General features: G+C 32.5%; 1 long non-coding RNA gene across 1 annotated transcript; it reads right to left on the bottom strand.

Moving 5' to 3' along the window:
- LOC123697491 lies at window positions 1–1,500 on the bottom strand. Its single transcript, XR_006752241.1, has 2 exons — window positions 1,277–1,500; window positions 1–1,002 (listed from the first exon to the last, which is right to left on the bottom strand). It is a non-coding gene; the product is annotated as an uncharacterized LOC123697491 (long non-coding RNA).
- Window positions 1,501–18,004: the final 16,504 nt, after the last annotated feature.

Genomic DNA, 18,004 nt, shown 5'->3' with positions numbered 1-18,004 from the left:
GTTAACCCTTAAATTGTCACCCCTAGATAACTTGTGTTTATAATGTCCAAATTTAAAGGATGTATTGGAATTAGGATAGAAAAGAGGAAAATGAAAAAAAAAATTAAAAATTTTAATTTTTTCTATTGTTTTCACTATGTCACATAAAACGGACATTGCCAATTATATGTACATGTTCGAACCGTCACATAAAACGGACATTGCACATTATTCCTGCAACCGTGGTACATGAATACAATGCACTTTTTCAACTATGTAATTCAAAATTATTATCAAATTATAATTATGGACGATCTAGAATATGCTTTTCAAACATCTGTCTTAAAATGTTGGTTAAAACTTTAACGATATCGTTAAAAAATAATGGATTTTAAAAAACGACACTACTAAAAATCACAGCCTAAGAATATGCTAAGAATTGGAATAGGAATAGTATTACATAGCCTGAGAACTTATCTAATACACCAAGAAAGTCCTCTTCCCATTTCTTATATTGTACAGATTGAAATGTGTTTGCTTCATCGTATGCAAAGAAGTCGTATACCATGCCTGAAGTACCAAAACTAACAGGAAATTTTTGGATTCTTTGGCATATATTATATCCATTTTCTGCCAGTTTTTTAATTTGTAAGGTATTATTATTTAAATTTTCAAACATTGGGTAGTATTTCTGGTAAGTAACATGATGCTGTGGCTGAAGAACTACTGAGAAGTACGGAAGATTCATCTCGCACCTCATGTAATGGCTGTAATTCTGCAGCAATAATATTTTGTTGATGGTAAAAATTCTGACTTTTTGGGTCTTCATTGTGTCTCAAATCAATATATCGTATAATTCCGAAGGTATGGTGCTGGGGGTAAATGATTGACACTGTTATCATAGTGAAATCACTCCTGTAGGTCTACATTTCCTTCGAAATCGACATCTCAACTCAACACTAGACTCTTCAGCTTCCGCCAGAGGTAGCGAGGGAATTTTTTATTGATTGCCAAGTCATGCTCCTGTAAAATATAATAAAAATAGAGAAAAATATATCAAAATGATTCCGTTAAAAATGGAGGGCCTTATTGGCAACGTCCGTTTCATAGGACATGTGAAGAATACCCTAGTATATACTCCAAGTTGTCAACGTCCGTTTTATGGGACATCGTATATAAACTAATATTTGTATACCAAATATTGTAAAATATGTAAAAATTATGTCAAAATACTATACTTACAATTGTATTCTAACTAATAATATAACATTATAAACAAAATAGCCAAAATACTTACAGTTTTTATCAATTTTATCAGAAGAGTGAAGAGATCCGTTTTTTGCAATTTTCAAATGGTCACCATTCGCGACTGTACATGGCTTTGGTAAAAAAACCTGCATGTACGCGAAGGACATAGCTAGTCCCTTCCCAATATACCGATTAGCGAAGCTTAGGTCTGCCATAACAGCGCCAGCATGTGTGTAAATACTATGTCCTTTAAAACGGACGAAATCAATTTAAGGGTTAACTTATTGGTATCTTATATACAGTTTTAATGAATTTACAACTTTCACAGGACAACTGTTTATAATATTTTTTTTTATATATTTAATGAATACTAGCTTTCCGCCCGCGGCTTCACCCGCGTTTTCAAAGAAAAACCCGTATAGTGCTGTTCCCGTGGGATTTCCGGGATAAAACCTATCCTATATCCCGGGGTAAAAATTAGCCTATGTCCTTTCTCGGGTATCAAAATATCTCTATACCAAATTTCATGCAAATTGGTTCAGTAGTTAAGGCGTGATTGCGTAACAGACAGACAGACAGAGTTACTTTCGCATTTATAATAATAGTATGGATTGTTTATGAGCGAAATCTCAAAGAAAAAAACGAAGAAGATATTTAGTTATTAAAATTTGACATTCAGCTTTTTGTGAAAAACGTTTCAGTGCTTTCATAAAAATCAATACAAAACAGATATTAAAATGTTCTAAAATATTCATTGTTACCGAAATTTGTTAAACAACAACAATAAAAGCTACCAACAACACAAAGGTAACTTTGAAGGTCTCATTGGAGGAAACATGATATTTCTTCTACATAAGCGGATGTTTTTCTAACAAGTTGTCACAAAGGAATTACAGGTATTTCTGTTTCCTAATCGACACGTGAAACGAATACTGAATGACAATTTGGAAATTATTTTATGAGTTTCAATGTAACTAGTTAAGCGGAAAAGATTCTCCGAAAATGATATCGCACAATGAAAAATAACATAAATGGTGTTATTATTCAAACAAAAATAACTATGTATTTTGTTTTCTACTTTGCTTTGTACTTTGTTCATTCTGATAAAGATATTATAGTCTCGCTTTTATTAGGTAACTAGGTTTCCGCCCGCGGCTTCGCCCGCGCAGTCAAAGAAAAACCCGAATAGTTCTCGTTCCCGTGGGATTTCCGGGATTGCGTCATTTTCCCGGGATAAAAAGTAGCCTATGTCCTTTCTCGGGTATCAAAATATCTCCATACCAAATTTCATTAAAAATGGTTCAGTAGTTTAGGCGTGATTGAGTAACAGATAGACAGACAGACAGAGTTACTTTCGCATTTATAATATTAGTATGGATATATAGGCTAGTATTAATTATAAGATTTAACGTAGAATTATAAAAAAAATGTTGTGTGGTTTTATGAAACCACGGTAAAAGTGAAACTTTTTTTCACACTATAGACATTTAACTAAAAATGATCGTATTTGTACGATAATTATCGTACGTATCGTACGTCACGCGACATGCGCTACACAGACCAAAAAGTTTGAGACGATGTAATAAAAGTTTCACTTTAATAATAATTCAGTAGGTTGTTTGTGTAGCATGGACACGAACTTTGTTTGCAAAGAAAATCAAAGTTGGTTTAATGAATATTGTTAGTGATCTGACTTTAGTTAATTCAAAAGTTTTTAAGATTACCTATTTTATTATTTATAGGATAATAATTTGAAATAAATAAATTTCATGATTTAACAACATCCGTAACAAACACTTTTTTACATGTCTCAATAGAATAAAAAATACAAAGACAATTTTACTAGTGAAAACCCAAGCAGTTTCATTATAAGGAATTATTATATTCAGCTTCATTTAATATCATCGTTTAGCAAGTAAGTATTAGCATACTAAGATATTATTACAGATTACAGCGTCTAGCCTATATCCTTTTTATGAACCAATTAATCTGGCCTTTTGTCTGAGAAATTCATTACAATGGATTATCAAACTTTATGTGTTGTTTGTTAAACTTAAGCAATTAAATTTTATTTGAAACAAAACAATGTAAAGGAACGAATATAGATAAAACTAGGTATATAAGTAAAAGCCAATTTAAAATTATAACGTTTACTTTTAAATTAAGTTCACAATTCGTGATATTATCTAACAGATAAACAAATCCTTAATCACCCTATAAATAATATTGAATACATCTACTTAAACTCTAGAGAATGCATTCGTAGTAAAACTCAACATTGACCGCCTCCATGGTGCAGTGGATGGACGCGTGAGCGTAAAACCGAGGGGTCCTGGGTTCGATTCCCGGTGGTGACGAAGATAAAAATATGTCTCGGACTGGTAGGACACAGAAGGCTGATCATCACTTGTCCCTAAAGAAAAATCGATCAGTGAAACAGATGTATGAATAATGCATCTGCCCCTTACCCCACTACGGGGACTTCACAAACTCAATATTGCAACCATTTAAAAAATGGTAGATACGTCTTCGACGGTCACATCGTTCTATAATATCTTCATTGTACTTCCAATTTTGTAATTATTTTTACAAAGGCGGCCAAACACATAAACATTTTCGTATTTTTCCACGCGAACTTCGTTACGGTGAAATACTGAGGTAGAAATAACGCCAGAAAAAACATCGCTTGGATGTTTTAAATCTATTAAAAGGTCGCCTCGGGCTCTCTCTCTTGTGTACAGTTTTTAATAATCCATTTCGAGTGAATTCATATCGTGTAGACATTTTTCCTGAGGGCTTGAGCACGCTAATAGTTAAGATTCATAATAGCTAGGGAAGTATCTGTGTTTATAGGTAACTAGCTGTGCCGCGCGGTTTCACCCGCATTGCTCCGCTCCTGTTGGTCTTAGCGTGATGATATATAGCCTATAGCCTTCTTCGATAAATGGGATATCTAACACCGAAAGAATTTTTCAAATTGGACCAGTAGTTCCTGAGATTAGCGCGTTCAAACAAACAAACTCTTCAGCTTTATAATATTAGTATAGATTTATTTATCTTGGTCTACGTTTGATGGTTTTTAATCAAAGTTAAAGCAATGTTAGTCTGTACTCGGATACATTGAATCACATAAGATTCATAAATAAACGGTTATGTACATAAATAGCTTAAGCCATCTACGCATGTTTGCGACCGCCACCTTGGTACAGTGGTTTAAGCGTGTAGCACCGAGGGGTCCTGGGTTCGGTTCCCGGTGGAGACGAAGGAAAAAAAATGTCTCGGTCTGGTAGGACACAGAAGGCTGATCACTTACATGTCCCTAAAGAAAATCGATCAATGAAACAGATGTATAATGAATCTGCCCCTTACCCCACTAGGGGACATGGGACTTCGCTATTATCTACGCATGTTAAATAGTTTTTGAAAGTTATTGGTCATACTATGCAATCTTCATGAAAATAGTCGACCGGATAAAGCCAACTACAGAGTTATTTTCGAGCAAAGGATTAAGCCAGACGTGTAAATAAAAATGAAAGAACATTTAATTGAATATTTTTTCAGTACGACTACAGTGTTTTTATTACTAATGACAATAATATTAAGAGAAACACAACAATTATATGTGTGTAGTGTTATAGGTTCTTAATACATATTTTTATTAAGTAAACTAAAAATGTTTACGAGAAAATAGACATCTACTAAAACTTTTTTGAGGCACTTATGAGACATGAAAATATTTATCATAGACTTTACAGCTTAAAAATCTAATCAAAAACGGATCCCTCGAATCTAAATAAGCGGTATTTTCAGGGAGTGTTTTGGGCGTGATACTAAACTTGGCTTAACATGCACTCAAGTAAGCATGAACATTGAAAAGCCTCCATCGTGCAACTGACATAAAAGATTGATAGGCCCTTAACAAAACCTTATTGGTACTGGATATGCGTTCAATATAAATGGGCAATATTTTTCAAGCCATGGGAAGTCAGAACGAAATAAAAAATATATCATATTATAGTACCTATAGTTAGTTGTGTGTTTGTTTCATAATCATTATTATATAATAAATAAATTTTAATACGATTTAAATTAACGCGAAATTATTACATTATTAAGTATTTCTAATAATTCAATTTTCTGTACACATTTAGGTATTTCGTGAAATTATTATTACACAATTTCACTCGCATATTTTAGTTATTAATTTATATTTAGACATTTTGTTCGTAATAATGGATATTAATTTGATATTAAGTTACATAAATTACATACCTATTTATTTAAATAAGGTTATTTCAATTGACAAGTCATAAATATTTCCTTTTTAATTTTTTACGTAAAATCTAACTTAATGCTAAATTTTTAAATATAGGTTATATCTGCGAATCTTTTTATTTACCAATATATTTTAATACCGCGTCTCTTCTAAATAAATAATATTATTTGTAAAATAAAATGAGAAAAAGAAAAATAAAACAAAAATAAATAAATAATATAATGTAAAATAAAATAAAATAATAATTTTATTATTCCATAAAATTGCTTCAATAATATAAATACATACAATACAAGAACTAGCTCTAAGTAATATGAAACCGAACATAGTATTAATACTCCTCTATCCTATTGTTAGCATTGTCACGGTTTAACCCACTTTACCATAACTTTGGACAGAATTGCGTTCCATTGACCAAAAATTATCTCATTGTACGCTATTGTCGCAATATTCAAAGTAATATTTGTATTTCTTGACCTCGTTTTTGTCACACAAAATTAAATTATTATAATTATATTTATACCACACTTTAATCTTTAGTTAAGTAATTTTATCTTCACTATTATAAACATTGTAAATATTCAATCTTTATTTGTAGAAAAATAGAAAACATATTAAACATTAAATTGGCTTACATGATAAAAATCCACAATCTTAAACATTTAAAAGTTATTCTATTCTATCCAATTCAAATATTTACAAAATGAACATGTAAATTTATAGTGATTTAAAAAAATCCTATATCTACAATTATTTTTTTATCTGCATGCATATACCTACTATTATAAATTTATTAGTAAGACAAATAACAATCTATTTATCTCAAAACCAACTATTTGGATTGAATCTTCCATGACATTGTTATGACAAAATTATTCATTTTCCAGTCATATCTAGTCTTTTATATCAAAACTAGTGGTCCGCCCCGGCTTCGCCCGTGGTACATATTTTACCTACTATAAATTTATTAGTAAGACAAATAACAATCTCTTTATCTCAAAACCCACTATTTGGATTGAATCTTCCATGAAATAGTCATTTGAAAATTATTCAAATTCCAGTCATATCTAGTCTTTTATATCAAAATAGAACAGGCTGAGCTGAGAAAATTAACCTTGCTATAAATTGGGACGATATAAGTCTATTAGCTACAATATTAACACATTTTATGAGAACTAAGATTGGGTTAAATAAATAAATTAAACGCCTTTCAACCTTGATCATAATAATCTTTTGTATCTAATTAATTCAGCGTTTAATTCAAAGATTAGGATGATTACTTTCTGTAGCCGTTCATTGTTTATTTTAAATATAGCTATCACCATTTTGAAATTTTCGAGTTGTTAAAATATTAAACTGCATATGTTAATACCTATCTCTTTAAACGAATTTGAATGAATGAATGAAAATGTTTTATTGCCTTTGAAAATAAATAAATAATATAAATACATGAAATAAAGACAAGACTTAACAAAATCAGCAAAGGGCTGCTTCATCGCTAGGTAGCGAGCTCTACCAGGCAACCCGCACATTGAATGGAAATAAAACTATGTGCCACCACATAGTTTGTGATGCATGCACACATGCGTTACAACTATTGTCTTATTTTTGCTCACAAAAATAAGACAATAGTTGTAACACATTGATAAAAAGAACGAAATAAACATATACGAAGTAATCATAAGTACTAAGAATAATATAAAAATATTCTGTGTTCGAAAACAACAAAAAAACATATCCTGTTTATAAATAGTAATATTGTTAAAAACTTGTTATTAACCCTAATAAACATAGCATTTCATTTCATATCACATACATCTGAAATTAAGACTGAAATTAAACAAGAGATTCAAAGCTTGCTCTATAACGTAACTGAAGTTTTATTCCAAAAGGTCGTATGTCTCTATTTGTCACGAGTATTCACAATGAGTTTTGCTCGCAATCTTTGGAACTTTCTCGCATATGTTAATTTGAAACTTGGAGTAGATTGAGATCTTTGACGACTTTGATACAAGGAAGATTCATAGAAGTAGTGTTCTGAGAAATATGATATCTTATTTGAATAAGAAAATGTATAGTAGTAGTACGTATGGTTTTTAGTCCATCGCTAAGTTCAGAGGCGAAACAATGAAGTGTACCTATATTAATATAATGGAGGATATAAGAGTGTCTATAATTGATACTGATTTTTTCCGTGTCTATTTGGGTTATACGTCTATTTGTTTCGTATTAATGTTGCTTTATTGGACAACCCCGCAATCAAAAAATATTATGTACCAAAATATTTTAAACTCAATTTGTAGAATGGAAATTCTATCAAAAATTGTTTTGAAAGAGTTTAACAGCCCGCAATTTATTCAAATAAATCCATACATATTTTAGCAGACGAGTTTCCATTAGAGCTTAGATATTGTAATAACAAAGTACACAAAAACAACGTGAAGATAAATTTATAAAAAAAAAAACATTTATTCCGGCTCACGAGTTTCTGTAACACTTCATACCGAATCGAAACAGATAAATGTCGTAATAATCGAAAATTTTTACGGATTTTCGACTTTCGATGTTCGAATAAGCGAAAAAATATGCTCGGGCGAGCGTCCAGTTATAACAATGGGAGGTTCTTGAAAATAATTCTTCTTTTCATTGTTAAGATTATCATCAGACGCGCCTTTGTAATGTCAAAGGCAGGCCAAGTACAAAAATAAGTCGTATAAATAACTCGATGGCTTTTAATATCGAATCGTTTGAAAAGTCAAAGATGACAGGATTGTACAAAATGTATAAATGCTGAATTAAATGACCTCGCGAAAGCGCGAAGTCGTTCACTGTTATGTCATACTGAGTCTACAAAAATGAACAGCAAAATTTAACGTGGATGGCTCAATTGTAGAGTCTGATTGTAGAACTTTGTTATTTTGTGTACATAGAAAAATATATAGCTATTTCCTTTGTGTATACTTACTCGTGTGTAACATCATTTGTATGATAGTTGCATCAGTATTATCTGTATTATAAACTAAATATAATACATGTATTCACAGAGCTTATTTAGATTACGATGTAGACTAATTATTATCTCTCTATATAAAACTGCATCTGATTTTCAATAATTATTGTAAAAAATCCTAACCAACATCCATCCATCACTACTAACACATAACTTTTTAAATAATATGAGTAGTTTAATGACATGTATAACATTTAATTAAAACTCCCTTGCAAAAATACTTTTATAGCAGTGAATCCGATTCCAATAACAATTTGCTTGAAGTTGGCTCTCATGAATAGCGACCACATCAGCATAAGTAAATTATTGTAGCACAAAGCCTTGCTCTTAGAATGGTTCGAAAAATTCCCCGGTTATATGTTCAATATATCGAATAATAAAATACTGAGCCGTGTATTCAACAAAAAATAGCGTTAAATGTTATAAAACCAATGAAAGAATATACTCAAGCAATTAATGTTACTTCACATAACGCCTCTAACAACATTCGATTGAACTCTATAGTGTGAGGATCAAACGTGCATTCAATACACCGGAATCGAACCAAAGGTAGGCTTTATTTCAGGAAATTGTTTTGATATGTGTTTTTGCGGAATCCCACCAACGCTTCGTGTATCTACGCAATAAAAATTTATTTGTCACAACAATAAATTTTTACTCAAAGTTTTCGTTGAAATTGACGTTGTTTCAATTTTTATTGGAAAAGATTTATGGGCTTACTTTTATTTGTCGAAACATTTAGCGGTGAATGGAAACATTATCAAGGACAGCTACAAATACATTCGATGAGGTGTTTGTCTGACGAGAAGTATAATAAGTGTCTCTTTAACAATTATTTATTATTGAAGAAGTAATTGATTTTCAACTTAAAATTTTAACTTCAATTTTCGCTGAGGTACTCATTGCGTTAAGAGCATCTTAAAATCTTAATTTTATCTTCGACTATATAGGTTCGAAATTCAAATTTAAATTAATTTAACCGTCTTCTAAAAATTTTCAACTTGAGTCATACACATTAATCACTTAAAATTTAGAAAAAGTTATCATCAAATATAACTTTAATATTTGTATATTCCCATTAATATTTAAAGAAGCTTTCAGCTTTTCAAATGCTCTAAAAATTATATCAATAAACAATTCAAAGGAATATCAAAGAAAGGGCATAAAAGGTGTCTAAAGAATTCGCAGCTAACGCAGATTTTATAACTGCAGCGTACCAGTACACCTACCATGAGTTTACTACAGTGATCTTAGTCAAAAGCAATTTCATAAAAAAGTAAGTCACTTAGAAAACTTGTTTAGGTCGTAGTAAAGTAAAAAAAGACGTGTGGCACTCGGGGACTGCCGCGGCAAAGCTATTGCATAGCATGCCTTCAATGCCTCCGTGCCCGTCGGAATGGGGAGCGTGAGGTTTTTCGTTACTGAATTTCTGGATTCGGTCCCCGCGCTCAAGGCCCGCGATAGAAGCTCTGCAATAGCTTAAAACCTATCGAAATCTTACCGCTAGCGAATCATCACGCGTGTGTAATTTATTTGATAGATGCATTCGAGAAAAACTATTCCGATTGTAGTCTCCTCGTCTCGCTGTCGAATGCCAGTGAACGCAAGACTCGATTCCTAACTCATGGCTGTGCTCATGGTAAGGGATCTGGGCTTACCTCAATTTCGCAAATCCCTGCGAGCCTTGTGATTTCTTGGAAATAATTCTGCGTAATTTATTTCACATCTGATTCATGCTGCGTGGGTGTTTGGTTGTATAATTGAGATGTTTTTCTCTTAACATATTATACTAATTAAAGAGTTTTAGGAATACAAGAATTCCAGAAACGTCATTCGCTTGAGCTACATTTTAATCAGTTAAGCTTTGAATGAAGTTAAAATTTCATATTACATTTTTTTGTTTCTGTGCGTCAGCTCCTTACGCCATTGAAGGTTGAATTAAAAAAAATATTTCTTCGTATACGTATCAACACTTAAAATAGAATAACGGTGCAAAATTTCATAATTAAATTAAATTTTATAATTCCAGTAGTTCCTCTAAAGTACCGCAATAAAATATTTGTGTCGTTGTATTTAATGTGTGTACAAAAAAACCAAAATCTTAAGTTAAGAAATAATAATTGGCTAAGAGAACATGGAAATCGTAAAAGATTACTTAATAAAAATGAATTCATACATTTGTTAGACTATAGGTACACAAAAGCTGACGAATAACGTACCAAATGAAGTTGTGTAAGTATGTTACGTACAAATTTTAAAACACGATCGGCTACGTTAGTGCCGTGTAACGTAGCCGTCTACGTTACATCTCTTAGACAGTATTATCGTACTGTATTTGTTAGCGATCGACGTTAGACGTAACGACGTTGTAATACAAGTATGTACATTATACGTAAAAAATGTTGGTGTAGATCACAATAATTAGTGAGTATAGAGCGCACGGTAGTAAACACGCGCACGCATTGTTGCAATGTTTCTTTCGATGTAAATACATTATGACAACTTGTTTGCTTTTATTAATATTTTATGTTTTGAGATAATGTTTATTTTATAATGTACATCGTAGAAGTTTTATTTGTCTTTTGTAAAGGTACATGTATGTTTATGAAGCGTATTTAAAAATAGAGTATGTTAAAGAGAAATATATTGTATAAGTATATTTTAAATTGATAATTATATGAATAATTTCGATACGCATTATGTTATTAAATTTAGCGCTCATTTTCATATGTTTAACAATAATTTTTATAAACATTAAGCTGCACTAATTAATCATTTGAAAACGCTCACCTATTCGGTGATGATTCGTATAACTCGCTAATGTTATTTTTTAATTATAGATATTGTATTTTCGTTGTTTTGTTTATATTAAAATTTTCTTGAAATTGTAGAATTGTAGAACTATATGAGGTTTATAACATGTTTGTAAATGCACGATATTATGTACTATGGGTACGACTTTGAAAGCAATTTGCTTAATGTTCTGTAAAAATTAGGAAAAGCTTATTTTATTTGGAAGTTAAGATTATTGTTTTGTGTCAATTTCAATTATTGCCAAGTTTTATATTATGTAGAGAAAATGAATAATTTCAATCTAAGTTAAAGATATGAGCGAAATGTTTGTAAGTTCACTATAAAACTACGGAATTGTATATGTAGACTATTTTATTGTACTACAAATTGTATATTATTTTAAAGGTATTTTGTATGGCATTTATGTGAAATAATTGTTATTTTTGTACATTGGAAATTAATAAAGATATGTGCAAGTAAAGGGCTGGTTGATAATAAATTGGGCGCACGGTTTGAGCATAGCATACGGGCTCTCCGTGCGGTAAAGACACGCAGATATAAGCCTCGCGCCGAGCGTAGGCAAAATCAGTTCTCGGGAGTCAACGGTACGGAGCACAAGTAACCTACGCGACTATCACCAGCCCTCGAAAGCTACTTGAAGAAGAATTGCTGCAGTTTTATTTCGCCGCGTTACGTAATAATCGTTATTGCGAAGCCCGCGTGCTTTGCACCGCGAAATACGCGTTCCTCATATACGAGCAGAGGGTTGCATTGGCACCTACTACGTTTTCACTGGCGCTAGCAGAAGCGTCGGGAGTGAGCGTGAACCAGCGTTCGAAGGCGTTCACTCAGCGGAGATAGATACATACGTTGTGTATCGGCCGTGCACAATATATCGCGTGACCTGCATACGAGCAAGATCGTACTGCGCCTACGCCGCGATAAACACGGTCATACATTCTCTGTTTCCGCACACAACAGTATTCAACAATAAGATTTAAAAAAGATCAATCAATACTGTCTTTTTAAACATCGTTCATTATCCCACTATTTAATTATTCCGTCGCCGTCTACACTCGATATTCGATTAAGCTATAGTGTACTAAGCTTCTAACATTTGATTGGAAAATACAGACGAAAACAATTGACCCTGCTTCATTACAGTTGGTACTTGCACTCGATTAATGAAACTTCCAAAGAAATATGTCCCCACGACCCCAGACCTTCATTCAACCACGTTACGTGATTCAAAAGGAATTTTATTCAAATGTAGCAAAACAGCATGGCCTAATTAACTTAAACCGTTGACATGTCTTTCCAGAATGTCTTCGAATACTTAATGTGCCATAGCAAAATTTTGTATTCGGTCAATTAAAATGTACAAATGAAATTAAACCTTACCACGTATATTTTAAAACACTTAATTCCCTTAAATAAATGCCCTCTTCGGGTAACTGTAGTGTATCAATATATTTTGTTAAACAAAGACTTTCTCGCTAATTATTTCGTAGCGGCTTTTAATATTTAATTGTCATCGAGTCTTAGCATATTGTGTTAATTAGAATAAATTTAACGATTGTTTAAAGGAATTTCATTATGATGTTATAGAATATTTTTATGAATATTTTATTGGAAGTTACGAAAACTTTTCTAACGCTGGAACTTTTTCAACAAAGCATTTATTTAATTGAAAAAAACGGGCATTCATTTATGGACGTATCACAAATGGTGGTCGTTTTTTGCATTCTGCTGTTTCATGGCGATCATATTATATGGTTTACTATAAAACGTGTGCTTTCATAACACCCGGCCTTCATAAATTGGTGTAGTAAAGATACATTTATTTTCCACAGATTATATAAGCTATATTTATATGTACCTTAAGTATATAATTCCACGACCGACGGCTGAATGCTGATATCGTAGTCTCAATAAGAAGTAATTGGAATAGATATTACATTATTATGATATAAATATTTGGGATGAAAAATCTTAAATTTATAAAGAATAGAAAAAAAATCGAGGCAGGATTCGAACCTGCATCCTTTCACGCCAATCTGGGATGGATGCCTGACCAACTTTATTCTCTTTCCTATTCTTTATAAATTTATATTTATAAAGCATTAGAATGCCATAAAACCAAAAAATATCAATTAATGAAAAATCTTATGTAGATGACATCTATAAAAATATAAAAGTGGCATGATAATCGTGATAATCAATGTCTAAAGGTTTAAACTTAAATTTATTTTTGCCTTACTAACAAAAATAAATTTAAGATTTCCCAACACAAATTCAAAGGAACGTAAGTAAAAACAAATTAACTTCGATACAATGAGTTCCAACTAAGAATATATACTGTAAACATTTAAAACACTTATAGCACTAAAGAGCGGTGCTAAAGAAATATAAATGAAAACTAGAGGATAGTTTAAATGAAACTTTAACGTTTATTCCTCGATTAAGTTACGTTAGGAAGCTAAAGTTGACGGATGCGCCGGCTGCAGTAAAACTTTCAGCTTATTTTTAGAGAAATGCCTTGAATGCTTTAATATTGCGCCACTCGAGTGATGTGCCATCAAATATTTTACAATCGTAATAATAAAGATTTCATGTAAAAGGATCAGTAGAAATACAATTTAAGCTGTTTTGTAAGTTCGAACCAGTACATTAGTAGGCTGGTCTACACAGAGCGAGCAGCCTCGCGAAGCGTTTTCTGCACGAAGTAGCTCGCCTTTTCTGGACGTACGTTTCTGCCGAGGAAAATGGCGGCTCACACGTTTTAGTCGGTCGAGTAACATCCACATACACTGAGCTTCACAAAAGTATTGGTTTGCGAGGCTGCCCGCTCTGTGTGGACCTGCCTATTCATATTTTTATCTATACGTCACACTAGAGGTTCTGATTGATTGATCAAAGTAATTGAGCCGCTAAAGTTGGATTGGATTGTAGATCCATTTATATTAGAACCTTAGTACAATAGGCTGGATTTAACCGAATTCGTGTGGGATGATTGCCTTTAAATGTAGTTACGTGTGATAGTGAACTACGAGTATGTACCTTACTTTAATCATTTTGATGAAATAAAGAATTGAACTATAATAGTTGTTTATATCTAACTTCATTTAACATTTATTTTGTAAAAGAAGCGATAGAATCTTAGGATAGAATTGTTATAAGACGATAGCTTCAGATAATAAATTTATTAAAACTCCTACTTAGTTTTTAATTTATTGATTTGTAATACATTGTTTCATCAAATGCGGAATTGTAAGATAGTTAAAAAAACGCAAAGAATCTAAATGACCTGTCTCCTGTAGAAATGCTATCAAATTAGTCAATAATCTCGTAATTTACTATTTCAAGCTAATCAAAATACTGATCATCGAATAATTCAAAACATACTCAAATTAGCTACACCGTTCGAACACCACTTAGTAACCATGGTAACCCTACTCCCATGTAGGCATTATATGAACTTGAGGAATTTATGTGACAAGCATAGTAACGGGTGGTGTTACGAATTAATTACTGGTCCCGCGGGCTGCGGTTAATTACATCACATGAGCTGCGAGTTACTAAAAATAATTATTCAATTGAAATGTACATATATTATACGCTGAGCTAGTGAAAATTATTTGGAATATGGCGTAGGGGCCGATTTTTATAGAGGATTATTTAACGTATGTGTTTGTATTTTAATGTTCTTATCTCTACTGTTGTTAGAGCTACATTGGTGTAAGTAAATGTAGTGCGGGTTAAGTAGCTTAAGATGCGGTTTATACATTGATGGGTAGCCTCAGTACCAAAAAGTATTTTACCGTATGTGATTCGAGTCGAATCTTCCATCGAAATAATTATGTCAAAAGAAAGACAGCAATATCCATGATAAAAAGGTTCGGAATATTTGATAAATTATTATGATTGGCCTACAAACACTAACACAGTAAAATAAAAATAGAATAATAGTTCACCAATTTATAATGATTCTGTTTTTCAAAGGAAAATATTCAACTACTAAATGTATCCCGGATCAATTATTACATAACCAAAACAATCGCTTATTAATTACATCCTTAGCGTGTAAAACCGAAATGCGTATCGATACAAAATATATTTCATAGCCATACATAATATTAACTAGGTTAACAAATATCATATAAGTACAGTCATACATCGTGATGACATACGGTACAGAAACGTGGTCTCTAACCCAGGGCCTTGTGCACAAGCTGAGCGTCGCTCAACGTGCTATGGAAAGGGCTATGCTCGGAGTTTCCCTACGTGATCGAATCAGAAATGAGGAGATCCGTAGGAGAACCGGTGTCACCGACATAGCTCGCCGGATTAGCACGCTGAAGTGGCAATGGGCTGGGCATATAGCCCGCAGAACCGATGGCCGTTGGGGCAGAAAGGTTCTCGAATGGAGACCACGTACTGGGCGACGAAGCGTGGGACGACCACCCACAAGATGGACAGACGACCTGGTCCGAGTGGCAGGGAGCCGCTGGATGCAGGCCGCCGGTGACCGGTCGTGGTGGAAAACCCTGAGGGAGGCCTTTGTCCAGCAGTGGACGTCCCACGGCTGAAACGACGACGACGACGACGACGACAGTCATAAATATTTCCCCAGTCACCGCTCGGCTAATCCCATTTTCGTGATACAATTAATCCACTATAAGAGCTATCAATGTTAGAAATCATAGTGGCATATAAATTACTAGCTATTGAGCGAAAAAGCTTATTAGTCTGCCCCGATTACGCACAGGATTATTGGATATTGTGGTAAGATTTTAGGCCATTAGCCGGCTTTATCGGACATCCTTAGTAATATATATTCGAGAGCCAATAGAATTGTCATTTGCTTTTTGTAACGTGGATGGAATTAACATAACGCCCATTCTGCGCTTTGTAAAATTTATAAGGAGCTGGTTTATCCGGCTATGTGATAGATTACAAGAGGTATTTTTCGGTGTTTTAAGATCCTATGTTTCCATATGATAAGACCGTAATACCACAGATAATATAATACTATTTTTAAGTATTTAAAAAAGCGATGGAACTAGTTAAATGTTCACTCAGAAAAATTGTATAGTACGACAGTAATTTTTAAGCTTATTTATCGCAGTTTTGAAAACATTTTTTATAATTATAATATTAGGTATAATAAATTATGTCTCATAAGCTGAATAAATTCGTGTATACGCCATTGTAACAGTGATAATAAATTAGTGTGAACACTGTATACACTATATAATAAATTAGTGTACTAACTATATTCTGGGTCATTAAATTTTTGTAACAGATAATGGTGCAAATAAATGATTTATTTAATTTTATTGTGTTTATATTTCGACGAGATGGGAATAAAGCAAGTATTGGAATAAATCCTACCACAATCTTTTATTATTTATCTACTGCCAAGCAGATTGCAGATGGTAAACAAAACAATCTCATCATTCCCATCTATACCTGTAGGAACTATTTAACTTCTAATTTCCCTAAAACATACCGCACATTTTCGGTCGCGTGCCCGCAACCCAATCACAACCCTGTCATCCCTAAGTTAAATGGAATGCCCCGAACTTACTGAAGGGATAAGAAAAAACCCCGCTCAATCCCCGAAGAAAGTTCCCAACTATTAGGTATGTATGTATTGTACGAATCTTATAGTTAAGCCTGATAATGAAATTGACTATAGGGTATGCAGCAAATTATTTGTCAACTGATATTCCTCTAGAAAATATTTAGTAATCTGTGCTTTTACTCTATTTAATGTACTAGAATTGGTTTTACTGGTTGCTATTTAAATTAATAAATACCACATAACCGCAGCCATTAAGGAAAACCATAAAATTTCGTAGTTGAGATAGCATGCGATGGGATGACATTTATGACTGCTTTCAGTAATGATATTTCTCTCTACTTCGACTTTAGTACCTTTCAATATTTATTGCTATAAAAGTTTCTCCTTCAAGTAAAGAATAAGCTTCTTACTAAGTTTTCTTTAAATAATCATTCAGCATTATATATAAGATGGAAAATAAAGAATTTACATTTATTTTAATTAACAGCAAATTAAATACATATACTGCCAATATCTAGCATCGTATAGAACTAGGTTAGCACTTGAAAGTTGGACTTCGAATACCATTTTCAAATTTCACTCTATGGTTTTGTCGATTCGATTACTTTCACTCGACGTTGAATAGTTTTAAATATAGCTCGCTGGACGTTCATGAAAGTTGCTTCACAATTGTTAAAGTTAAATAACGTATGTGTTGCCTATTCTTTCCTGAAACAATGTTCAAAATCAACATGGGAAGGAAATGCTGAAACTGTTGTCCAAGGAAGTTAACTGCATTTACTTATTGAATAATCTTAAAAAGAATTAAAAACAAATCTCTACTAAACTAATCTATATTTATCAAATTCAACTTAAAATATCTCTAATATAGAACATTTTTTTTTATTCTTAATTAATTTATATAAAAAAACATGCTAAACTAGAGTTCCTAATTAAATAATTCGGTATTTATTCTAAGCCCTGGTCCACACTGAATCCGCGGTGACTACAGCCTGTGGCAGGTGCGACGAGCGGACGCGAAATACACTAAGATCTCCACATATTAAGTAAATAGCTTAGTTCATTATTAGAGAATAGCACACAAGTCCTGCAACGCATAACCATATTTCTC

This window comes from Colias croceus, chromosome 14, assembly GCF_905220415.1.
Source record: "Colias croceus chromosome 14, ilColCroc2.1".
Taxonomy (NCBI): Eukaryota; Metazoa; Arthropoda; class Insecta; order Lepidoptera; family Pieridae; genus Colias; species Colias croceus.
This window is presented reverse-complemented; position numbering and strand designations above follow the sequence as displayed.